Source organism: Pseudophryne corroboree, chromosome 2 (genome assembly GCF_028390025.1).
Source record: "Pseudophryne corroboree isolate aPseCor3 chromosome 2, aPseCor3.hap2, whole genome shotgun sequence".
NCBI lineage: Eukaryota > Metazoa > Chordata > Amphibia > Anura > Myobatrachidae > Pseudophryne > Pseudophryne corroboree.
This window is the reverse complement of record NC_086445.1, coordinates 277619482-277645640: the sequence shown is the minus strand read 5'-3', so window position 1 is coordinate 277645640 and position 26159 is coordinate 277619482.

The following is a 26159-nucleotide window of genomic DNA, read 5'->3' as shown; positions in this document are numbered from 1 at the left end:
AATCCTGTTGCTTTTCGTCTGCAATTACCTAGGTCTTTGAGAATCAATAAAACCTTCCATTGTTCTCTATTTAAATTGGCATTTGGGTGCCTGGGAAGTTTCTTCATGCTTCTGAACTAAAAGGATTTTTCAAGAAATATCCCCAGAAGCCTGGATCTAGGGGTTTCTTAACCCCTCTTCAAGGAAAGGGGTACTGTTAGCGCCGGGAGGCGCGTGTCCCAGCCGTTGCCGTCGAGCCGGGATGCTGCACCTCCCTCTGACCCCCGCTGGGCGCCTAGCAACAGGCGGACGCCGGGCGCAAGGTTTTCTGGACCCCACCCAGCGCCTAGCAACAGGCAGATGCCGGGCGCAAAGTCTCCTGGTCCTCGCCCGGCGCCTGGCAACAGGCAAACGCCCGGCACTGTGAGCCGCCGGTTCCCTAGCAACGGGGACGCCGGAGGCAGACGGCGTTCCCCGTTGCTGGGTAACTAAGTACCCAGCTGTGTACAAGGACGTGCAGCAGGACAGCTGCATGATATTTGCAATTAAGGAGTTCTTCTGTGATTGGTGCAGTACCATTTATATTCTCTTCCTGGTCACTCCAAAGATGCTGGTGATAGTTCTTACTTCTGTGTGAACCTGTCAGCTTGTTGGAGATCCTGCCTGTGTTGTGCTGTGACCTGGAGACTTTGACTGATCAGTTCTTGAGCAGATCTTGCCAGCCGGTGTTCAGGTTTTCGTGGATCTTTGTTTATATTTATATCTTTAACATCCCTGAGCATTGTTGCTCTCACTGTTTATTTGCTTAGAACATCTAAAACCATTGTTGTTCTCATTATCACTCGTGCATTTGTGTTGCAGGGTTAGTTAGGTTCCCCCTTACTCACTCGCAGTCTCGGGTGGTGCCTTGTCACTTAATAAGACCGGGGGGCATCGGAGTTTAGATGGACCTAATTCGCCCATTCAAACGCGGCTGCCGTGGGCAGAAGAACACTAGCACCGCAGGCACCATACGAACACTAAGAGGGGTAACGGAGTCAGGGGTAAAGCACGCGTTGCTGCAGATATCAATTCCAGCTGCAGCTTTACATGTGAGTATTGGAACTTTCCAGTTGTCGCATACTCCTCTGAGTTCCAGGTACTCATCCATAACATATACTATTTATAATCTGGATATTGTGAACATAAGCAAGAACCAGTAATCCATGCACTGTTTTAACTATCTTACAGCAATGAAATATGATGAGCTTTATATAAAACATCAGTATTTTTTGAAAATGTAGAAGTTTTCAACAACTGTTACATTATTTTGGTCAACACAAGTATAGTAAAAAAATAACATCCTTTAACCTGCATGAATGTTCCTATCTATTTGAACTCCAATATCAACTAGGTAACTCAGTGGTCTTTACATTTGAGGTCAGACTGCCTTTTCAGAAATTGGTCCTTTTGCTGTTTTCGTTCTTTTTTTTTTTTTTTATGGGGGGGGGGAGAATTTCAATGAGTCACATCATGACTTTGCTTTAGCGGCTATTGACTCTTTTATAGGATTTTTCAGCACAATCATAATCCCATTTTTTGTAAAACCTGTACCATGGTCTCATTTTAACTGCCACTCACTGGTACTGCGCTGAATGCTACACATTTTTATTTACCAGGTTGCCAAAATGTGACATTCATGTCAGCCACGATTTCAGCACCTGTGGAGGTAATTTTGCATCAAAGACTAATCGAGGATGTGGGTAAACACAGATCTACTCTATTAAAAGTTTTCCATTAATTTACTATAGGCTGTATGTGATCATGGAGTAGTGTGAAGGAACTTTGTGAGATTTATTGCGGAGGAATTTTGTGATATTACTGTGGATAAACTTTGTGAGATTATTGTTGGGGAGCTTCATGATATTATAATGAAGAACTATGGTGGTCATTCCGAGTTGTTCGCTCATTGCCGTTTTTCGCAACACAGCGGTTAGGTGGAAAATGCGCATGGTACGCAGCGCGCATGCGCTAAGTTATTTAACACAAAACTTAGTAGATTTGCTGGTGTTCGTGCGGCGCTTTTCAGTCGCACTGCTGATCGGTGAGTGATTGACAGGAAAGGGGCATTTCTGGGAGGTAACTGAGAGTATTCCGGGAGTGTGCTAAAAAATGCAGGCGTGCCAGGGAAAAATGCAGGAGTGGCTGGAAAAACGGGGGAGTGGCTGGCCGAACGCAGGGCGTGTTTGTGACGTCAAACCAGGAACTAAACAGACTGAGGTGATCGCAGTCTAGGAGTAGGTCTGGAGCTACTCAGAAACTGCAGGGAATTATTTAGTAGCAGTTCTGCTAATCTTTCGTTCGCTATTCTGATAAGCTAAAATACACTCCCAGAGGGCGGCGGCCTAGCGTTTGCAATGCTGCTAAAAGCAGCTAGCGAGCGATCAACTCGGAATGACCACCTATGTGTAGTTATTGTGGAAGAAATTTGTGAAATTATTGTGGAGGAGCTTTGTGAGATTATTTTGGAGGGACTTCATGAGATTTTTCAGATGACTTTCAGACATTTTGCAATTTTCTCCTTTTTAATCCGGTAAATCACATCTATTCCATCCTATAGTGTCACCCTGTATCATGTATTGTATTTATATACACTGCTGAGCTATTTGTATCCTGTGGTCGCAGTGATAACATACTCATAAAGAGAATGGTAAAGGCAGATCTTCTCTATTAAAACTTTGCCATTAATTTACGATCGGCTGTATGTGTTCATACTGAGTAGTGTGGAGGAACTTTGTGATATTATTGTGTAGGAATTTCATGAGATTATTGTGTAGGAATTTCATGAGATTATTGTGGAGGAATTTCCTGAGATTATTGTGTAGGAACTGTGTGAGACTATTGTGGAAGAGCTTTTTGAGATTCTTGTGGAGAAGTTTGTGAGAGTATCAGAGAGGAACTTTGTGAGATTTCTCAGATGACCTTCAGACTTTTTCACGATTTTCTCCCTGTTCATCTGGTAAGGCACATCTATTCCATCCTACTGTCACCCCATATCATGTATTGCATTAATATACTGTACACTGCTGTGCTATTTGTGTCCCGTGGTCACCATGAGTCTACAGGGCATGCGCCTTATTCCCAGGGGCATCAGTACTGCGCATGTGGGAATCACCATGAAAATGTCCAACCCACCATTTTCCCAGTGATTTCTGTCATTAGCAGTGATTGCTACTTCGGGGGTGGGGGTAAGTATATCTATATGGATAAAGGGTGTTAGGGGTGGGCTCACCTGGACTTCCCCACAGCCTAACCCTAATACCCACCCCATAGTGCCTAAACCTAAACTGTCCCCGCTGTTGACTAACCCCCCCCCCCACAGCCTAACCCTAACGCCACCACCCCCACGCGGCACCTAAAACTTACTCCCCCGGCCCTAATCCTTCCCGCTATACTTACATTCTGGATGACGGCTGTCGGGATTCCAGCGTCGGCCTCCTGACCCTGTCGGAATTCCAGCATTGGCATTCTGACTGCTGTAGGGATTACGTTGTCAGCATTCCAACTGCTGGGATCCCTAACAGCCAGGATGTTGACCGCATGCCCTATGTAGGACCTGATTTAGTTGTGCCATCCTGTTTTTTGCCAATGCATCGGACATCTACTTGGATTATTTGGATTATCTTCTCCATACCTTGCAGCCAATGGGGACATTTTCTGTTAAGTTTTAAAGCCTTCTTTAGTAAAGTTCCGGCAGCAACTACTTCTGTCTTGGCACTTACTTTCATAAACCTGTACAGGGCACTGAGACCGGATGCGGACGGCAGTCACATAATACCCTGCACAGCGGTCACAGTTTACAGAATGCACCACATGACCCCCAATGGATACAGCTGAATTGTTCTGGCGAAGTGGACTCCTCTCATGTGACATGTCTGTGATAACTATTTACAGTATTCAATTACCAGGACTTTCAGTTCCTCAATTCATTTATTACTTTCTTAGCCACTTTTGTAATTTCAGTTCTTTATGTTTAACCACTTAACTGGGATAGTCGCATGTGATGTGACCGAAGCCAGGTGTACAGTTCTGGCTTGGTCACATCACATGCAACGTGCTACCCTCGATGTGCACTTCCCCCAGTCTCTGGAGCAGCTGGGCCTGATTGCGCCCTGAACTGACAGTCTCTGACCGCCGATATCACTGCTGGAATCGCACCCCAAAATGCTATGCTGCTAGCTTTCTGGAGTGCATGCTCCAGTGAAGCACTGTGCAGGGAGGGGAACTTTGTTCCTCTCCCTGCACATTTTAGCTGATCTCTGTCTGTGTGTGCAGAGATCAGCTGTGGCAGGTGAGGACTGACCACCAATCCCCACTGTACATGCACTGCTGCACTCTGCATGTGGAAAGGGGGGAGGGGAAGCATATGCCCATGGGGGTGGATAAGGGCAAATGTAACCGGGGGGGGGGGGGGGGGAGTATGTAAGTTATGCTGGAGGGGGGGGGGGGGGGTTAATATAATTAAAAAAAAACCTGGTCATGGGGGGGGGGGGGGTTTAACGGTGGTAGGAATTAATAAAAAAAAATAGAGGGATGAAAGGGACAGTGGGCGCTACTATTATTAGAATTTGAGAGCAGTGGGGGGTCTATTGCCACTGGCGGGTGGTAATTTATTTTATAATGAGTATTAAAAAACCTGACAATTTCTGAGTGGGTTTCCGGGGGAAAAAATCCTCTGTCAAGTGCGAAAAGTGCTCTAGATAGGTCTAAATTCTCTCCTGGAAGATTTAGGGGGACATGTTATAAGACGTGATAGGAGCGGAGAAGTGAGCCAGTGGAGAAGTACGCCCTCTATTCAGTGGATTTAGTATAAAAGATACCTTGATAGGAGTCTCCAATCACACCTTGTGTGAGTCCTGGGTACGCCCATCCCACTCAGTTTTGCTTGACTCTTTGTACATAAGGTTGAATGGAGGATATCCACCACTAAAAGATACCTTTATATGCACAAGCGCACCTTATACAGTGTGAGTGGGGTACGCTATCTTCACTCCAATAAGAATACCTGTCACCAAGTGCTTCTATCTGTACTTATTGTTCATAAGACAATATTACACATTTTCTGTTATCTCATTTCTAGAAATCATCTGGATTCCTATGTGAGATAACAGCTGGACACATCACTCTGAATGATCTAGACTTTTCAATTGATTCCAATAAGGAACGTATTGTACAAAACTTCTCTTTTAATTTATTATGTATGTATAACTGTTAGCGCCCTGATACATCAGATCAGTTCATCTGTATGTGCTTAACTATTGTGTTAAACAATTTTCTATTTTATATATAAAAATATTATCTATGGGGGTCATTCCGAGTTGTTCACTCGGTAAATTTTTTCGCATCGCAGCGATTTTCCGCTTAGTGCGCATGCGCAATGTCCGCAGTGCGACTGCGCCAAGTAAATTTGCTATGCAGTTAGGTTTTTTACTCACGGTTTTTTCTTCGTTCTGGTGATCGTAATGTGATTGACAGGAAGTGGGTGTTTCTGGGTGGAAACTCGCCGTTTTATGGGTGTGTTTGAAAAAACGCTACAGTTTCTGGGAAAAACGCGGGAGTGGCTGGAGAAACGGAGGAGTGTCTGGGCGAACGCTGGGTGTGTTTGTGACGTCAAACCAGGAACGACAAGCACTGAACTGATCGCAGATGCCGAGTAAGTTTGAAGCTACTCAGAAACTGCTAAGAGGTGTGTAATCGCAATTTTGAGAATCTTTCGTTCGCAATTTTACTATGCTAAGATTCACTCCCAGTAGGCGGCGGCTTAGCGTGTGTAAAGCTGCTAAAAGCAGCTTGCGAGCGAACAACTCGGAATGACCCCCCATATCTTATTCTTTTGACGTTTGTTGAATTTTTTTCTGCCATATCTGTATACTTTATTTTATGTACGCGCATTTCCACTAGTGTTATCTTTTTGATAATTTTTTTGTTCAGACACACTGTAATAGGGTCCGAGTTGCCGGAGGTCCGGGCTTTCGTCTGAGAATGGCCATATTTTTAAAGTGGCAATCATTTACAAGGCAAAACCAGGGTTAGCATACTTACCTGACCCGTCTGTATTATGGCCCTCATTCCGAGTTGATCGGTCGCAAGGCGAATTTAGCAGAGTTACACACGCTAAGCCGCCGCCTACTGGGAGTGAATCTTAGCTTCTTAAAATTGCGACCGATGTATTCGCAATATTGCGATTACTAACTACTTAGCAGTTTCTGAGTAGCTCCAGACTTACTCTGCCTGTGCGATCAGTTCAGTGCTTGTCGTTCCTGGTTGACGTCACAAACACACCCAGCGTTCGCCCAGGCACTCCCACCGTTTCTCCAGCCACTCCTGCGTTTTTTCCGGAAACGGTAGCGTTTTCAGCCACACGCCCCTGAAACGCAGTGTTTCCGCCCAGTAACACCCATTTCCTGTCAATCACATTACGATCGCCGGAGCGAAGAAAAAGCCGTGAGTAAAAATACTTTCTTCATAGTAAAGTTACTTGGCGCAGTCGCAGTGCAAACATTGCGCATGCGTACTAAGCGGATTTTCACTGCGATGCGATGAAAAATACAGAGCGAACAACTCGGAATGAGGGCCTATATCCAATGGGATGCCGCGGACGGTGTTCTGTCTACCGGCCTTTTAGCTCCAACCCTTATATACTTCTGAAGTTAACGCATGTATTTTATAGCATGAAAGTATGTTTCATTAACTGATGTTAAATACTTATAAAGTCCAAATTAATTCAACAAAAAAGTGTCTGTTTGAGAGCAGACAAATATCTCCAGGATGAAATGGGGGCAGGTAGAACAGATGCTATTTTGTGAAAGATTGATCTCCTTGACCTCTTTGTGTCAGGCACCAACAAAACCCCATTTAAATACTGTTTGGGTATGCTCAGGGCCGGTGCAAGGTCTCTATGCACCCTAGGCAAAGCTTCAACCTGGTGCCCCCTAACCTTCAACCCCCCTGCAGGAGGTGCATCAGGGCTATGAGGAGCGGCCGTGGGGGCGCCCCTCGGGAACCATAGTTACATCCGCCTCCTATGTGCCTTCACATGACTTGATGTTACTCATGTCGGCACAGAGGAAGTGCTGAGGCATTATGTAATACAACCTGATAGTGGTGGCTGCACCTGATTAGACCCGCAGCAGCAGCCAGCGCAGTGTAAAAGGAGGAGGCCGCATACAGAGACATCCTTTTAGTTTTTTGCTAGATGAATTCAGTGGCGCCCTCCAGGAGCTGGTGCCCCTAGGCAGCCGCCTAAAGCTGCCTAATGGTAGAGCCGGCCCTGGGTATGCTGAGCTAAATAGCCAGCATAAAGTATACCTATGTAACATAGCAACTGGGTACTGTATGTATGTCTGCCAACATTTAAGGACAATTCTTTTGTGCTGATGTATAAGTACATGTTGTTTGCAGGAGACATAGGGGGTAATTCAGAGTTGATCGCAGCAGCAAATTTGTTAGCAGTTGGGCAAAACCATGGCCCTCATTCCGAGTTGTTCGCTCGTTGCCGAGTTTCGCTATATTGCGATTAGTCGCTTACTGCGCATGCGCAAGGTTCGCAGAGCGCATGCGGTTAGTTATTTTACTCAAAAGTTAGGTATTTTACTCACGGCATAACGAGGATTTTTCATCGTTCTGGTGATCGGAGTGTGATTGACAGGAAGTGGGTGTTTCTGGGCGGACACTGGCCGTTTTATGGGTGTGTGCGGAAAAACGCTGCCGTTTCTGGGAAAAACGCGGGAGTGGCTGGAGAAACGGGGGAGTGTCTGGGCGAACGCTTGGTGTGTTTGTGACGTCAAACCAGGAACGAAACTGACTGAACTGATCGCAGTGGCAGAGTAAGTCCCGAGCTACTCAGAAACTGCAAAGAAATTTCTATTCGCAATTTTGCAAATCTTTCGTTCGCAATTCTGCAAAGCTAAGATTCACTCCCAGTAGGCGGCGGCTTAGCGTGTGCAATGCTGCTAAAAGCAGCTAGCGAGCCAACAACTCGGAATGAGGTCCCATGGCCCTCATTCCGAGTTGTTAGCTCGTTGCCGAGTTTTGCTATATTGCGATTAGTTGCTTACTGCGCATGCGCAAGGTTCGCAGAGCGCATGCGGTTAGTTATTTTACTCAAAAGTTAGGTATTTTACTCACGGCATAACGAGGATTTTTCATTGTTCTGATGATCGGAGTGTGATTGACAGGAAGTGGGTGTTTCTGGGCGGAAACTGGCCGTTTTATGGGTGTGTGCGGAAAAACGCTGCCGTTTCTGGGAAAAACGCGGGAGTGGCTGCAGAAACGGGGGAGTGTCTGGGCGAACGCTGGGTGTGTTTGTGACGTCAAACCAGGAACGAAACTGACTGAACTGATCGCAGTGGCAGAGTAAGTCCCGAGCTACTCAGAAACTGCAAAGAAATTTCTATTCGCAATTATGCAAATCTTTCGTTCGCAATTCTGCAAAGCTAAGATTCACTCCCAGTAGGCGGCGGCTTAGCGTGTGCAATGCTGCCAAAAGCAGCTAGCGAGCGAACAACTCGGAATGAGGGCCCATGTGCAGTGTAAGTGTGGCAGATATAACATGTGCAGAGAGATTTAGATTTGGGTGGGTTATTTTATTTCTGTGCAGGGTAAATACTGGCTGCTTTATTTTTTACACTGCAATTTAGATTTCAGTTTGAACACACCCCACCCAAATCTAATCTAAATATAACTCACGTTATATCTGCCCCCCTGCAGTGCACATGGGCCCTCATTCCGAGTTGTTCGCTCGCTAGCTGCTTTTAGCAGACGTGCAAACGCTAAGCCGCCGCCCTCTGGGAGTATATCTTAGCTTAGCAGAAGTGCGACCGAAATGATCGCAGCGCTGCTACAAAAAAGATTGTGCAGTTTCTGAGTAGCTCGAGACCTACTCCTAGCTTGCAATCACTTCAGACTATTTAGTTCCTGTTTTGACGTCACAAACACGCCCTGCGTTCGGGCAGCCACGCCTACGTTTTCCCAGCCACTCCTGCGTTTTTATCTGGCATGCCTGCGTTTTTTCACACTCTACCCGAAAACGGTCAGTTACCTCCCAGAAACACCCACTTCCTGTCAATCACTCTGCGGCCAGCAGTGCGACTGAAGAGCTTGTGTAAAACGGCATAGTACGACGCGTTTTTTGGCCTGATCGCTGCGCTGCGAACAAAAGCAGCTAGCGATCAACTCGGAATTAGGGCCATGGTTTTGCCCAACTGCTAACAAATTTGCTGCTGCGATCAACTCTGAATTAGGCCCATAGAATGACGCACCTGTTCTGACATTCCATGCTGTCCGGAACTGATCAGAAAACAATCCTTTTGTGCCTTAAGTACTCGTCTTTTATATTTGATTAAAGTTGATGAAATTGAAAACCAGTAAAATGTCACAGGTAAATATTGAAAACCTGGCAATGACCTTGGAAATCAAGGACTGTTGGCATTTGTAGCTATAGTTACTTTAAATACGTGAATGGGTACTTTACTGTACATTCTAATCATATAATTGTCATGTAATTGTCAGGTCTTTGTCCACAACCCATAACAGAAGAGTAAACAGCAGTGTGTGCAGCTCCCGTTTCCCTTACAGCTCAATGCACTTACTGTGACGAAACAGAGGTCGGTCAACAATGAATATAGTTATGCCTCATATCCCACATCATCAGAATTTGACAAAATGACTTTTTATCCCTTATGTCACCTTGCTGAAAACATGTATACCCATGTTTTATTAAAATTATGATCCGCAGGTATTGTCTAACATAGTTAAAAGACTCAGGGTTAAATGTACGAATCAACGATATGGGGGGGAAGAGGTATCAACGCACGGTATGTGTGCTGATACCGCCCCCCCATGAATTAATGCAGCGGTGTGTGCCCAGTGACAGGGGTGCTATGCGCCCTTATCAATAGCGATGCTGCTATTTAAAAGATTGCATACTGATGTGCCGGGCAATGTATGAATGGTCAGCAGCGCTGACTGTTCCGACACCTACAGCTATCGATTTCAACAGTTGCAGGTGGCGACGCCCTAATTCCACAGCAGAGACAGCTCTGTCCCTGGCTGTTTTGGGGGGGGAGCCGGGAAGATCTTGCAAGATCTGCAGAGATCTTGCGAGATCTCGCACATGCCCAGTGAGCTGGCTGGGGAGGAGAGAGACATAGCGCACCAGCACTTGGCTGATGCACTATGGCTGAAGACAGGGATTGCCAGAGGAGGGAGTTTTCACTCCCCCTCTCCTCGGCCAAGCTGTTCATACATTTCGGCTCATGCCAACAGTCACCAACTGCCACAATGGGGGCCTCTCAGCACCAACCGCCTTGAGGGGATATAACCCGTGTCTTTAATTGTACTGGTGTGTTCAAGGATTGGTGACTGGAACCGAATTGCCGTACCTGCAAAGAATAGCACATTGCACATATATTGGCAAGCTGCTCAATCAGATTGTGATGTCACTCAGGTGCTAAAAGGGAGGGGTAATTCTGTTTAAGAAAAAACAATTTGTGTTCCCTAATGCACACTGAGTGAAAAATAATACTACATAATAATCAGATAATACAGAGATCTTAGTTGCGTATATCTGCAGATATAGGGTTAAACCCCTAGGCCGATCGGCAAGGCGTCTCCGTCACTGGGGGTCCCTAATACTAGGTATGGGTCCGGGGTGCAGGATCCCATCACGTCGGCACAGGTCGGCTACCTCAGGTCAGCACACAGGTGAAAATTAATAAGGGTTAATAAGAAGCACATGTCTGGGGATTGTATATCCATTTGTCTGTTTCTGCTGCGGGGTACACTGGGCTCCACAAGGATAGACATTGGGGTGTAGAGTAGGATCTTGATCCGAGGCACCAACAGGCTCAAAAGCTTTGACTGTTCCCAAGATGCATAGCGCCGCCTCCTCTATAACCCCGCCTCCCTGCACAGGAGCTCCGTTTTACATTTGGTGCTGCAAATAGGCACATTACAGAGGGGCTGCTCCAGGCAGCCCTAAGAAGAGCTTTTTTATGAAGAAAAGTGAAGACTTCAAGGGCTGCATCAGTGTGTAGATGTCAGGAGACATTCTCTGCTGCAGCTCCATCTCTCCCCAGCGGCGCTGTACACTCCCGCGCCCTGGTTGCCGGTAACTACAGCGGTAGGCTCCGGTTTTCTTCTGGTCAGGCACACACGACTGGGGCTCTCGGGGATCGCGTGGCCGCGCTTCGGGAGGTGGTGAGTGGGTCCCGCTCACGGGACCCGAGCTGTATCGCGATCCGGTGCGGTCGGTGGGAGGCGGGCTGCGCGCGTTGGCGGTGGACACTGTGGCAGTACAGGCGATCCCACTAGATCACCAGGGCATGGGTGCAGGTCAGGTTTTCTCTTTAAACCTTTTTATGTGTAGCCCGCAGTACCAGGTGGTTTTGCCAGCAGAGGGGATAAGGCTTAGACCTGAAGCCCCTCCCCCAGCCCCAGAGCGCCATTTTCCAGTAAATGTTCCCGCCCTGGAGCTGCATATCTGTCTCTCCCTCACTACCTGTCAGTGTTTGGGCGCCATTTCGCTCAGCTACACTGTTCCTGGGACTGCTTGGGCAAATCCTCCTTTGTAAAGCCACCTGGTAGTCAGCGCTGTGACTTTACAAGACACTTAAGTATTCTACATGTCATTTAGACAGTGATAGTTAAGAAAGAGTGCATTTAGTCAGGGTTATCTGGTACAAGTACCCTGTGATATACATCCAGTTCTTACTGTGCAGTGTTATATCTATTGACTACATAGCTATATATATATATAAGCTAGTCCAGTGAAGTATTATTGTTGGTAATGGGGGTCATTCCGAGTTGTTCGCTCGGTAAAAATCTTCGCATTGCAGCGATTTTCCGCTTAATGCGCATGCGCAATGTCCGCACTGCGCCAAGTAAATTTGCTATGCAGTTAGGAATTTTACTCACGGCATTTTCATCGTTCTGGCGATCGTAATGTGATTGACAGGAAATGGGTGTTACTGGGCGGAAACAGGCCGTTTTATGGGCGTGTGGGAAAAAACGCTACCGTTTCCGGAAAAAACGCAGGAGTGGCCGGAGAAACGGGGGAGTGTCTGGGCGAACGCTGGGTGTGTTTGTGACGTCAAACCAGGAACGACAAGCACTGAAATGATCGCAGATGCCGAGTAAGTCTGGAGCTACTCAGAAACTGCTACGAGGTGTGTAATCGCAATATTGCGAATACATCGTTCGCAATTTTAAGATGCTAAGATTCACTCCCAGTAGGCGGCGGCTTAGCATGAGCAAATCTGCTAAAATCCGCTTGCGAGCGAACAACTCGGAATGACCCCCCATAACCTCTGCATTGTATTACTGTGACTATGTGTGTGCATTAGCTTGCTGGGTGATTTCCATTTCGTGTCTCTCACTCAACTTGCTATCCCTATATTCTATAACCTGAGGGGGCTTGTTGCGTCAGGTTTATAATAATTTAATATAGGATATTCACAAGATATACTCTAAATTGTATTTTTCTCTGTGATTTGTCACCATATCTCTCCTGTATCCCTGCTGGTGCTGACTACACTGTGCAGGGGTTTGGGCAAGAGGTATTGTGCTGCTGACAATTGTACTGTGTTACCTGATATTGCAAGTTATATCATGTCTGCTTCTGAAGGTAACGGTTCTGGGGCTGAACACACTACCGGTGTTTCTGACGCCGCAGATCCCTATGAGGAGAATATAGCAGCTGCGGGCTCTGGTTCTGGGGGCTCCTTGCCCCCCAGTGGAACTGTGGCAACGGGGGTCCATAATGACCCACCGTGGGCCACTTTCTCCACGCTTCTGCATACGCTAGTTACTAAACTAACGTCCCCTATGGGACCTCCTATGCCGGTTCAGCCGTATGTGGTCCCCGCGGCTAACCCGCCATGGGCAGATAACTTGTCTGCTCAATTGAAGAAATTGAATCAGTCCTTGACTACTAAAAAAGTCTGACCCTCGCTCGCCTAAGACCAAGGGGTCCTCTAAGCGAGCTCTTACCTCCTCACAATCCACTGCTGTCTCTGACACCTCGTCTGATGAAGATGGCGCTTACACGGACCCCACAGATTCTGACTCAGATACTGCTGATGGGGAGGGTAGTTCACATGTGGATGTTCCCGATCTTTTGGAGGCTATTAAGTTGATTCTACAGATTACGGATGAACCCGAGCCATCCGTCCCTCCTAAGAAACCAGATAGGTTTAAGCGTCAGAAGGTGGTTAAACAAGTTTTACCTCATTCTGACCGCCCAGTGGAAATACGTCAGGAATCCTGGGGAAACCCAGGGAAGAAGTTTGTGCCTCAGAAGATGCTGGCTCGCTATCCCCTCGTGCCAGAGCTGTCTAAAAATTGGGAAACGCCTCCTCCTGTGGACTCGCATGTGGCTAGGATGGTGGTTTCCGCAGCTCTACCTGTCACTACCGTCACGTCTCTAAAAGAGCCTACGGATAAACGTGTGGAGGGTTGTCTGAAAGCGATTTACACCCTCACGGGTGCTGCACAAAGGCCCACTATTGCAGCAACATGGGCTGCAGAGGCTATTGCAGCATGGGCCCTAGAGTTGGAAGCTGAAATCTCTTCTGACCATGCTAGACAATGCTTGTCATATATTGTCACAGCTTCTCACTATATTAAAGAGGCGGCTTCTGATGCCAGTATTCTAGCAGACAAGGCCTCTACTACGTCAGTCCTGGCTCGCCGGATATTGTGGCTGAGATCCTGGTCTGTGGATCTGGACTCTAGAAAAACCCTGGAGGTACTCCGTTTCTAGGGAGATATTCTGTTTGGGGAGGACTAAAATAAGATAGTGTCTGACTTGGCTACTGCCAAAACTGCCTGTCTGCCAAGTACCGCTCCTTCTGTGTCGAAGGCTAAAGGTACTTCCTTTCACCCCTTTCGTCCTTCAGGTAAAGCAAAAGGTCAGGCGTACCACAAGCAGGCCTGCACTTCCAAACCTGGTAAGCCAAAGCCCAAAAGAGCCTGGGCTGCCCGTCAGCCAGCTTCCAAGACCGATTGGCCTGCCGCATGACGGGGCGGGCCTCCCCTGGGGGATCCCAGGGTGGGGGGCCGGCTTCTAGGGTATATCCAGGAATGGTTGAAGACCACTTCAGATGCCTGGGTACGGGAAGTCATCACTCGAGGTTACGCCATAGCCTTCAAAAACCGCCCCCCTCATCGATTTTGCCTGACAGACGTCCCGTCGGACCAGACAAAGGCAGAAACTCTACACTCGGTGGTACATACCCTCCTGGATACAGGAGTGGTAGTACAGGTGCCTCTTGCTCAGAGAGGCCGGGGGTACTATTCTCCGCTGTTTCTAGTCCTGAAACCGAATGGGTCCTCCCGGCCCATTCTCAATCTCAAGGCACTGAACAGGTTTGTGAAAGTTTCCAAGTTCCGTATGGAAACCCTTCGCTCTATAGTTCTGGTCTTGGAACCTGGGATTACATGGTCTCCCTGGATATACTAGATGCTTACTTGCATATTCCTATAGCAGTGTCGCATCAGCAATACCTGAGGTTTGCGATTGGCAACCTCCATTACCAGTTTCGGGCGTTACCTCTTGGTTTAACTACGGCTCCGCGAGTCTTCACCAAAGTTATGGCGGTGATGACGGTGGTACTCCGCCGTCAAGGGGTCAGGATCCTACCGTATCTGGACGACTTGTTGATCCTGGCAATTCCCCAGAACTTCTCCTGCGTCATCTGGATATGACTGTCCGGTTTCTGCAAGCCCACGGGTGGCTCATCAACTGGAAGAAATCCTCCCTGGTCCCTGCTCAGAGCATGGTGCACCTGGGAGTGCTATTGGACACTCACAACCAGCGGTTGTTCTTGTCTCAGGAGAAAGTCCTGGAACTTCAGGACAGGATTCGTTGCTTCCTTTCTCGTCCGCAAGTGTCGATACATTCGGCAATGCAGGTGCTGGGCCTCATGGTGTCAGCATTCGACATGGTGGAGTATGCTCAATTCCATTCTCGCCCCCTCCAGAGGCTGATTCTAGCCAAGTGGGACGGCCTGCCTCACCAGATCAGGACTCACATGATCTCAATGACTCCGGAGGTCCGTCTGTCGCTGCACTGGTGGCTCCAGGACCAACAATTGTGCAAGGGCCGTCCCTTCTGGATATCCGACTGGGTCCTGTTGACGACAGATGCCAGTCTAAGGGGTTGGGATGCGGTGCTGGAGCCACACTCCCTTCAGGGTCGGTGGACCAAGGAGGAGTCTCTCCTCTCGATCAACATTCTGGAATTGCGGGCGGTCTTCAACTCATTGAACCTGGCCCAGCATTTCATTCAGAACCGTCCTGTTCAAGTACAGTCGGACAACGCCACCACAGTGGCTTACATAAATCATCAAGGCAGCACTCGAAGACGTTTGGCAATGAAGGAAGTCTCACGGATTCTGCAATGGGCGGAACGCCATCTACCGGCCATATCGGCAATATTCATTCCGGGAGTCCTGAATTGGGAAGCGGACTTTCTCAGTCGTCAGGACGTACACGCCGGAGAGTGGGGCCTCCATCCAGAAGTGTTTAAACTCCTATTGGAAAAGTGGGGCCTTCCAGACTTGGATCTGATGGCGTCTCGACACAATCACAAGGTTCCGGTCCTCGGAGCAAAGACAAGGGATCCTCAAGCAGTATTCGTGGATGCGCTGGCGGTGCCGTAGAGGTTTCGGCTGCCGTACGTGTTCCCTCCGGTGTCACTCCTGCCCGGGGTAATTCGGAAGTTCAAGCAAGAAAGAGGAATCCTGCTTCTCATAGCTCCAGCATGGCCCAGACGGCACTGGTTCTCAGACCTGCAGGGCCTATCGTCAGAGCGTCCAATCCTACTTCCACAATGCCCAGACCTCCTTGTTCACGGCCCCTGTGTCTACCAGGACCCAGCCCGGCTGTCTTTGACGGTGTGGCTCTTGAAGCTTCCGTCTTGAGGGCTAAAGGGTTTTCTGAGTTGGTCATTCAAACTATGTTGCGGGCCCGGAAACCAGCTTCTGCTCGGATTTACCATAGGGTCTGGCATTCTTACTTTGTTTGGTGCGCATCTAACAATTATGACGCTTCCAAGTTTAGTACAGCCAAGTTGTTGGCTTTTCTTCAGCAGGGCCAGGACTTAGGCCTGCGTCTGGCCTCCCTAAAGGTTCAAATATCTGCCTTGTCGGTGTGGTTTCAGAGAAAGATTGCGACCTTACCTGATGTGCATACCTTTACTCGGTGTGTTGCCTGTGGCTCCTTGGGACTTGTCGTGGTTTTGGAGGCGTTACAAGAGTCTCCGTTTGAACCTCTTGGTTCAGCTGATCTTAAGTGGCTTTCCCTTAAGGTGGTGTTTCTGCTGGCTATTGCCTCAGCTAGAAGAGTGTCGGATTTGGGTGCCTTATCTTGTAGTTCTCCATATCTGATATTTCACCGTGACCGGGCGGTTCTTAGGACTCGTCCCGGTTATTTGCCTAAGGTGGTTTCTTCGTTCCACTTTAATCAGGAGATTGTGGTCCCGGCCCTTGTCTCTCCTGATCTGTCTCCCAAAGAGCGGTCTTTGGATGTGGTACGGGCTCTCCGTATCTATGTGAAGAGAACTGCTTCTATTAGGAAATCTGATTCTCTCTTTATTCTGTTTGGGTTTCACAAACGGGGCTGGCCTGCTCACAAGCAGACTTTGGCCAGATGGTTTAGAATGGTGATTGCACATGCTTATGTGAGGGCTGGTCTGTCAGCTCCTGCTCACATTACGGCCCATTTTACTCGGTCCGTTGGACCTACTTGGGCGGCCCGCCGTGGTGCGACCCTTGAACAATTGTGCAAGGCGGCTACGTGGTCCTCAGTGAACACGTTCATAAGGTTCTATGCCTTTGATACTGCCGCTTCCCAGGATGCTTCCTTTGGACGCCGGGTTCTTGTGCCAGCTACAGTGCGTCCCCTCCCATAAGGAACTGCTTTAGGACATCCCCAATGTCTATCCTTGTGGAGCCCAGTGTACCCCGCAGCAGAAAACGAGTTCTATGGTAAGAACTTACTTTTGTTAACACTCTTTCTGCGAGGTACACTGGGCTCCACAAGGCGCCCAACCCTGACGCACTTAGCTTCTTTGGGTTGGTATGGCATTAGCCGCTGACACTTCTCCTGTCGTGAGAATGTGGTGTTTGTGGCTACTAACTGTTGTCGTCTCTTTTCCTGCTACTGCATTGGGCTGGTTAACTAAAAACTGAGCTCCTGTGCAGGGAGGCGGGGTTATAGAGGAGGCGGTGCTTGCATCTTGGGAACAGCCAAAGCTTTTGAGCCTGTTGGTGCCTCGGATCAAGATCCTACTCTATACCCCAATGTCTACCCTTGTGGAGCCCAGTGTACCTCGCAGAAAGCGTTTTAACAAAGGTAAGTTCTTACCATAAAACTCGTTATTGCCATCTCAGAATAAACTGTGTTTTTATTACAACCATGTACCTGAGTTATTTAAAATAACCCATTTAAAACGTGTAGTTCTCACACTTACCATTACAAAATTTATCTCAGGTCTTTTATACAAGGCAGAACACTCACTGTGTATATCCTGTTGCACTATATAAGCAAATCTGAAGGACTGTGCACTCACATAAATGCATTTCAGTAGGCATGGATACATCAACATAGTCACGTTTGCTGATGATTCTAGGGTGTGCATGGCAGAGAAGACTGTAATTAGAGACTAAATGACTGCCCTAGCAGGGGCGGAACTGTGGGAGGCAGTGGAGTCGGCTGCCGCCGGGCTCCTGGCCACAAGGGGGCGCATCTCCTCCACTGTCTCCCGCAGCCTGAGGACTGCGCTGCTATTGCAGATGGAGGAGCTGTGTCAATGACACGGAAGCTGCCTCCTGTAGAGAGAGATGGCACTGGCTGCAGCTAGGGGGAGCTCCAGAGCACAGCTCCTCCCGGGCCCTTAGTAAGCCAGCCGAGGGAAGCTCAGAACTCTCTGCTCCTCCATGCTCTGGATGATAGCCAAAGGTAGGCACTGTGTGGGGGGTGGGGGAGAGGTGTATTTGGGGGGAAGTACTGTGTTTTGTGTGTGCTTGTTTTTAAGTGAGGTGTGTGTGTTTTTAAGGAAAGTTGTACATTCAAGTAAAAGAGGCATGTGTGTGTGTGATGTGTGTGAGAGTGGCATGTGTGTGAGAGGCATGTATGTGTATGTAAGTGGGAGGCATGTGTATGTAAGTGAGAGGTATGTGTGTGTGTGTGTGTGTGTGTGTGTGTGTGTGTGTGTGTGTGTGAGAGGCATGTGTATGTAAGTGGGAGGCATGTGTATGTAAGTGAGAGGCATGTGTGTGTGTGTGAGAGGCATGTGTATGTAAGGGGCCCTACACACTCGGCGATGCGCCGCCGAGGTGCCCGACGGCCGACGAGCGACCCAGCGGCGGGGGGGCAGTGACGGGGGGAGTGAAGTTTCTTCACTCCCCCCGTCACCCGGCTCCGTAGACTTGCAGGCAAATATGGACGATCTCGTCCATATTGGCCGGCATGCACAGCCGACATGGCCCCAGCGATGAACGAGCGCGGGGCCGCGCATCGTTCATCGCTGGGGACTCCACACTGCACGATATGAACGATATCTCGTTCATTAATGAACAAGATCGTTCATATCGTGCAGTGAAATCGCTATGTGTGTAGGGCCTATAAGTGAGAGGCATGTGTATGTAAGTGAGAGGCATGTGTATGTAAGTGAGAGGCATGTGTATGTGAGAGGCATGTGTATGTGAGAGGCATGTGTATGTGAGAGGTGTGTGTAAGTGAGAGGCACGTGTGTGAGAGGTGTGTGTAAGTGAGAGGTGTATGTAAGTGAGAGGCGTGTGTGTTTAAGTGAGACGTGTGTTTAAGTGAATGAGGCGTTTGTCTTTTTTTTAAATATATATCTAGTGTTCACGCTAGGTGTCTGCCCCTTTTTTAGACAGCTGAATCCCGCCCAGCCCATTTTTGTGCGCCCTGCCGCCCCGCCGTTTGCTGCCTGCCGGACCCCGCCACGTCGCCGGATCCAGCCGTGCGCCGCCGGACCCGGTACGTACATGAGAGTCCCCCTGGGCTAAATTAACCTTGTAAGTATTTTGCAGCTGTAAACATTAATCTCAGTGCTTTCTACCTGGTGCAGTGTGCCTCAGTGCTCTCTACCTGGTGCAGTGTGCCTCAGTGCTCTACCTGGTGCAGTGTGCCTCAGTGCTCCCTACCTGGTGCAGTGTGCCTCAGTGCTCCCTACCTGGTGCAGTGTGCCATTAGTGCTCCCTACCTGGGGCAGTGTGCCATTAGTGCTCCCTACCTGGTGCAGTGTGCCATTAGTGCTCCCTACCTGGTGCAGTGTGCCTGAGTGCTCCCTACCTGGTGCAGTGTGCCTGAGTGCTCTCTACCTGGTGCAGTGTGCCTCAGTGCTCTCTACCTTGTGCAGTGTGCCTCAGTGCTCTCTACCTGGTGCAGTGTGCCTCAGTGCTCTCTACCTGGTGCAGTGTGCCTCAGTGCTCTCTACCTTGTGCAGTGTGCCTCAGTGCTCTCTACCTGGTGCAGTGTGCCTCAGTGCTCTCTACCTGGTGCAGTGTGCCTCAGTGCTCTCTACCTGGTGCAGTGTGCCTCAGTGCTCTCTACCTGGTGCAGTGTGCCTCAGTGCTCTCTACCTGGTGCAATGTGCCTCAGTGCTCCCTACCTGACGCAATGTGTATAATGTGCTCTATCTGGCGCAATGTGTATAATGTGCTCTATCTGGCGCAATGTGTATAATGTGCTCTATCTGGCGCAATGTGTATAATGTGCTCTATCTGGCGCAATGTGTATAATGTGCTCTATCTGGCGCAATATGTATAACGTGCTCTAGCCTCTACCTGGCGCAGTGTGTATAGGAGGTTCTAACTGGTGCAATGTGTATTAGGGGCACTACCGTGTGGTGTAATGTGAATTGACACTATTATGTGGCCACGCCCCTTCCCCACGAAACAACGCCCCTAGATTTTTGCTGCGCACCTTCGGTGCGCACTGTCCATGTTTTGCCCATAGGAATGGGAGCACCAAGCATTATAGTATGTACCTAAGTTTGCCCATTTAACTTAAAAATGTACCCTCACGAATGAAAAATGTGCCCTCCCCGTGATCAGCACCCTGCCCTAAAAAAAAAATACTACAGTGAACACTAATTATATTGGCACACCGCTGCGCCAAAGCATCTCCATGGAGACCTGGTGGGTGAGGGAGCACTGTAGGTGTACTATAATGGTATGCTGGTGTCTGTTTTATTGTAATGACTGACTTGGAATGCGTCCACTTTCTATGTGTATCTATATTACTATTGGGAAAGGTACCTGAGCACCCTTCTACTGTTCACCCTGGGTGCGGGATAGCTACATATGGTATGTGTGTGTATGTGTAGGGGGGCACCAAAATGTATCATGCCTCCGGGCGACTGGGACGAACTTACGCCACTGTGCCCTAGTGTCTACGTGGGTGCATCTTAAGCAGGATCCTTACAGCAAGCTGAGCAAGAATTATACTTAAAAAGTTTTTACTCTTGACAAGCTCCCTATTTTTGTATTTCATTCAGCACACCAAGACACAAAAATAAGCAGTATGGTCCATTGTTTGATCATTTTCAGAGGTCAGTGCTAAACAAGATGGGTTATGCACAGGGTTGGATTAAGGCTGGTGGGGGCCCAGGGCAATGGAGGTTGTGGGAGCCCCCACAACTAAAATAGATGACAAAGCATCCCCTTCATGCGCAACCCCCATGCCACATGGACCTGATGGAGCGGCCAAGGGAGGCCTAGGTCGTGCTGCCCTACCCTATCCCAATGTAGACAGCCGGAGAGAGAGGACACTGCTACAACAGCAGCATCTCTCCCAAGCGCAGCACACCTGCTGCTATGTGATGCGCAGGGGAGAGTGGCAGCTGCAACAGTGTTCTCTCATACTGCGTGACATGCGTGGGGGGGGGAGTGAGTGATCCTCCCCGCTGTTCCTCCTGTGCCTCCCCCCCCCTCCCCTCTAGTGCGTGCAGCCGCTTTCACACAGACACTTTATAAATATTTCTAAGGGGGGGGGGGGGGGGGGCTGGCTGGCCACACCTCCCTGCATTGACCACGCCCCTATGATTATCTGGGCCCAGCTCAGCTGTCGGCACCCCTGCTCACTGTCTATCCTGCGAGACTGTCTGTGCACGGATTAGCTGCAGGGCAGCCGCTGTCGCTAAACAGCTGAGCTGCCGGAGGGTGCCTCCTCTGATTCAATACGCAGTGTGTGGGGGGCCCTAATATGTGGGGGCCCCGATACAGCCACCCCTGTTGCCCCTCCCTTAATCCAGCACTGGTTATGCAGAAGTCTGCATAACCTGGGCTGAACCTCACATCACACTTTGCAAGTGGAAGGCAATTAGCATATATGAACATACATGCAGAGATTTATGTAACATAAGGGATGGCTGCATGTTTAGTGTAACCATACAGGGTGCCCCCGCCATGATTCCACCAATCCTAGGCCAATTGGCACCAGGGCTTTTTTCCCAGAGAAATGTCCCAACCCACCCCAAAAAAGTGTGTCAGATCCCACACTCTGGCCAATCAGAGTACTAATGTTGCACACCCATCGTTATGTGACATGTGTAATCCTTGCACAAATGAGGTTGCTTTTATGATGCAGAGGAGCAGTCCACCACAAAAGCATGGGTATGTGTAAAACTAGCTGTGATTGTATATTTATAAGTTTATGAGGCATATTCAATTGCCGGTGGGAAATTTGAAAAACCCTGCATTGCTGGGTTTTTACTGCAGCTGTGGGGTGAATCGATTCAGTTGCAGGACTGAAGATGAGATTTGTGATTTCTATAGAAATCATCAAATCTTTTTCACGCACCGCCCCGAGCAAAACTAATTTTTCTTAAAATCCAGCACCCCTAAATCCTCCTAGCAGCCCACTCCCAGTCGGAGAATGGAGGGGAGACAACCAGGGGGTTTTGGAGACCACAGGGGAGCTGAATATAATTTTTTTATTTTATTTTTACACACCGCAGGCTTTTCAGTGCTGAAAACCACGTGACTGTTTTTTTTTATTGTATACCACAGGTATCAGTAGCGTGCATACCTGCAGTAAACCAAAATAGGGCATGAGATTTTCTACCTCGCTAAAGGTTTTATACCTTGCTAAAGCTCGCTACCAATTGAATTCCCTCCATAGTGTTCTAAGGGCTGAAACACACTTTGTAGTCATAAAGACATAAAACCATACCATATTAATTGCAGTCCAGTCAGTGACATTGAATACACAGTGAAGCAGTTAAAACAAGTTGGGTGCGGAATACCAGAAGTGAGGATGCTGGTGATCAGAATACTGACACCAGCATCCCGAAAGCCAAAATTCCGACAGGTGCACGCAACTAAATTAACCATACCTCTATCCCTCCCTTCCCTCAGCCTAACCCTAGGTCTCCCTTCTTGCAGCCTAACCCTACCCCTTCCCTCCAGCAGCCTACTCTAACCCTACCCCCACAGCCTAACCCTCCCCGACATACTTATGTTCGTAATTCCGGCTGTCGGGATTCCAGTGTCAGCATTCTGACAGTTGTGGGGACTCTGTAAACCAGGATGCCAACTAAATTCCACCAAAACTCCTGGCTCTATGTTTACTGTATATTGCGGTATATATTTATAGCTGTACTAAGCATACCTGCAACACACTGTACACTGTGTGGTGGCAGGGCCGGCGCTTCCATTAGGCAGCTTTAGGCAGCTGCCTATGGGCGCTGGGACCTGAAGGGCGGCCCGCTGAGGTTGCCTGGGGGAAAGATGAAGCAAACGATTGGCAGGCACTCGGTGATGGCAGGAACTGATCTCTCACATGCTGCAGTCTGTGTGCCCGCCCATTTCTTTTCTAATTTGCCAGAGGGGACATCAGTGGGTCAGCTTGCATAGGTCAGGTGGTCCCCCTATGTGCTTCATACACTGTGATCTGATGCCGCCCCCCTTCCCCAATACCTGGTGCTCCTTCGCTCCTGTTAGGCACTTCCGCCGGGACCCCCCTGCATGATGACCGCGCTGATGGATCCCGGGCAGCACTGAGCAGGGGCACCAACTGGAGGACATATGGTGAGTGTGACTATGGCAGCGCTGGGGACAGCGGGCGTTTCTTCCCCTGCAGCTGGAGCCTGGCCTGGAGGGGGCACTGCTAAGGCTCTGTAGTGCCGGTGTGCTGTGTATGTGGGCAGGGCCGGATTGTAGGGCAGACGGGCGGTCATCCAGGGGCCCCCAGAACGTGACAAACATCTGGGCCGGCGGGACCATTCTACCAGGCCGGCTGCCGGCAGCAGGTTAATGCATTGCCGCGATTCGCGGGTGGAAAGGGGGCGGGGCCTAATGCCGTGAAGTGCCCGCCCCCATCAGAGACCTGTGCTGGAGCCTAGCAAGGTTGGGACAGGTAGTGTCTCTCCCCATCCCTCCTCCCTCTCTATATCTCCCTCACTCCCTCTTTCCCCTCCTCTTTCTCTCCCCCCTCTCTATCTCTCTCACCCACCTCTATCTCTCCCCCTCTCACTCCCCAGCTCGCTCTCTCACCCCTCTACATCTCCCTTTCTCTCGACCTCTCTCTATCTCTCCCCCCTCTCTCACTCTGGGCGGGATGTACTAATGTACATCGCCGCCCTGCACCACGATGCTGATCGCATATGTACTAACATATGCGATCAGCATTGCGGAGGACAGCTCTTCCGATAAGAGCTGTCCTCCGCGATGCACAGCGGCAGCCTGACTTCCGGGATTCGGCCCCAGGAATCAGTCTGCGCATGCGCGGGGTGACAGGGGCGGCCGCAGGTCATGCTGGGAGAGATCGATCGGATCCCTCTCACAGCGCCGCGGAAAGAAGTCCATAGGCTTCTATGGACTATCGCCAGCTAAAGCTGGCGAACCCCGCCGCGGCGCTGACCTGCCGGACGTGGGTTAGTACATCAGGAAAATGCGGTAAACAGGGGGTTTACCGCATTTTCCGCTTAGTACATCAAGCCCTCTATCTCTCCCCCTCTCTCCATCTCTCCCCTTTCTTTCTCTCTCCCTCCCCCTCTCTCTCTTCCTAGCTCTATCTCTCCCCCTCTCTCTATCCATCTCCATCTCTCCCCTCCCTCTCTCCATCTGTCACCTCCCTCTCGTCATCTCTCCCCTCTGTCTCCCACCCCTCTCTCTCTCCCACTCACTACCCCTCCCTCTCTCTGTGTCTTTCCTCTCTCTTTCACTCTTGCTGCGCTCAATCCGTCCTTCTCTATATCCCTCTCTTTCTCTCCCCAACACTTTCTCCCTCTCTTTTTCTCCCCCTGTCTGTTTCTCCCTTCCTGACACCCTCGCTCTCTCCCACTTGCCCCCCCTCCCTCTCCCCCTCTCTCTCCCCCCTATCTCTCTCCCTCTTTGTCTCTCCCTCTTTCTCTCACTGATACGCTCTATCTCTCTCTCCTTGACACCCTCTGTCTCTCACTCTAGCTCGCTCCCCCTCCCTCTCACTGGCTCTCACCTCTCTCTCTCTCTCTCCCTGACATGCTCTCTTGCTCCCCACTCTCTCTCTCTGACACCCTCTGTCTCTCTCACTTGCTTTCCCTCTCTCCCTGACACCGTCTCTCTCCCTCCTTTCTGCCCACTCACTCTCTCTCCCATCTCATCTCTCTTTCTTTCTTTCTTTCTCCATCACTCTCTCTCCCCCTTTCTTTCCTTCTCTCTCTCACTCTCCTCTCTTTCTCTGACACCCTCTCTCTCTTGACAGAAAAAAATAGAGAAAGAAACTCTCTTGTTGGGGCACTCCTGTCTGTGAAAAAATAAGAATTTACTTACCGATAATTCTATTTCTCGTAGTCCGTAGTGGATGCTGGGGACTCCGTCAGGACCATGGGGAATAGCGGGCTCCGCAGGAGACAGGGCACATCTAAAAAGCTTTTTAGGTCACATGGTGTGTACTGGCTCCTCCCCCTATGACCCTCCTCCAAGCCTCAGTTAGGTACTGTGCCCGGACGAGCGTACACAATAAGGAAGGATCTTGAATCCCGGGTAAGACTCATACCAGCCACACCAATCACACCGTACAACTTGTGATCTGAACCCAGTTAACAGTATGATAACAAAACGAAGTAGCCTCCGAAAAGATGGCTCACAACAATAGTAATAACCCGATTTTTGTAACAATAACTATGTACAAGCATTGCAGACAATCCGCACTTGGGATGGGCGCCCAGCATCCACTACGGACTACGAGAAATAGAATTATCGGTAAGTAAATTCTTATTTTCTCTAACGTCCTAGTGGATGCTGGGGACTCCGTCAGGACCATGGGGATTATACCAAAGCTCCCAAACGGGCGGGAGAGTGCGGATGACTCTGCAGCACCGAATGAGAGAACTCCAGGTCCTCCTTAGCCAGAGTATCAAAATTTGTAAAATTTTACAAACGTGTTCTCCCCTGACCACGTAGCTGCTCGGCAAAGTTGTAATGCCGAGACTCCTCGGGCAGCCGCCCAGGATGAGCCCACCTTCCTTGTGGAATGGGCATCTACATATTTCGTCTGTGGCAGGCCTGCCACAGAATGTGCAAGCTGAATTGTACTACAAATCCAGCGTGCAATAGACTGCTTAGAAGCATGAGCACCCAACTTGTTGGGTGTATACAGTATAAACAGCAAGTCAGACTTTCTGACTCCAGCCGTCCTAACTATATATATATATATATATATATTTTTAGGGCCCTGACCACGTCTAGTAACTTGGAGTCCTCCAAGTCCCTAGTAGCCGCAGGCACCACAAGAGGTTGTTTCAGGTGAAAACGCTGACACCCCTTCATGAAGAAACTGGAGACGAGTCCCAGTTCTGTCCCGTTCAAATGGAAAATTTTAATATGGGCTTTTGTAAGACAAAGCCGCCCATTCTGACAATCGCCTGGCCGAGGCCAGGGCTAACAACATGGTCACTTCCCATGTGAGATATTTGTCAACAGCATGGTCACTTTCCATGTGAGATATTTCAAATCCACAGATTTGAGCGGTTCAAACCAATATGATTTTAAGAAATCCCAACACTATGTTGAGATCTCACGGTGCCCCTAGGGGCACAAAAAAGCTGTATATGCAATACATCCTTTACAATCTGGACTTCAGGAACTGAAGTCAATTCTTTCTGGAAGAAAATCTACAGGGCCGAAATT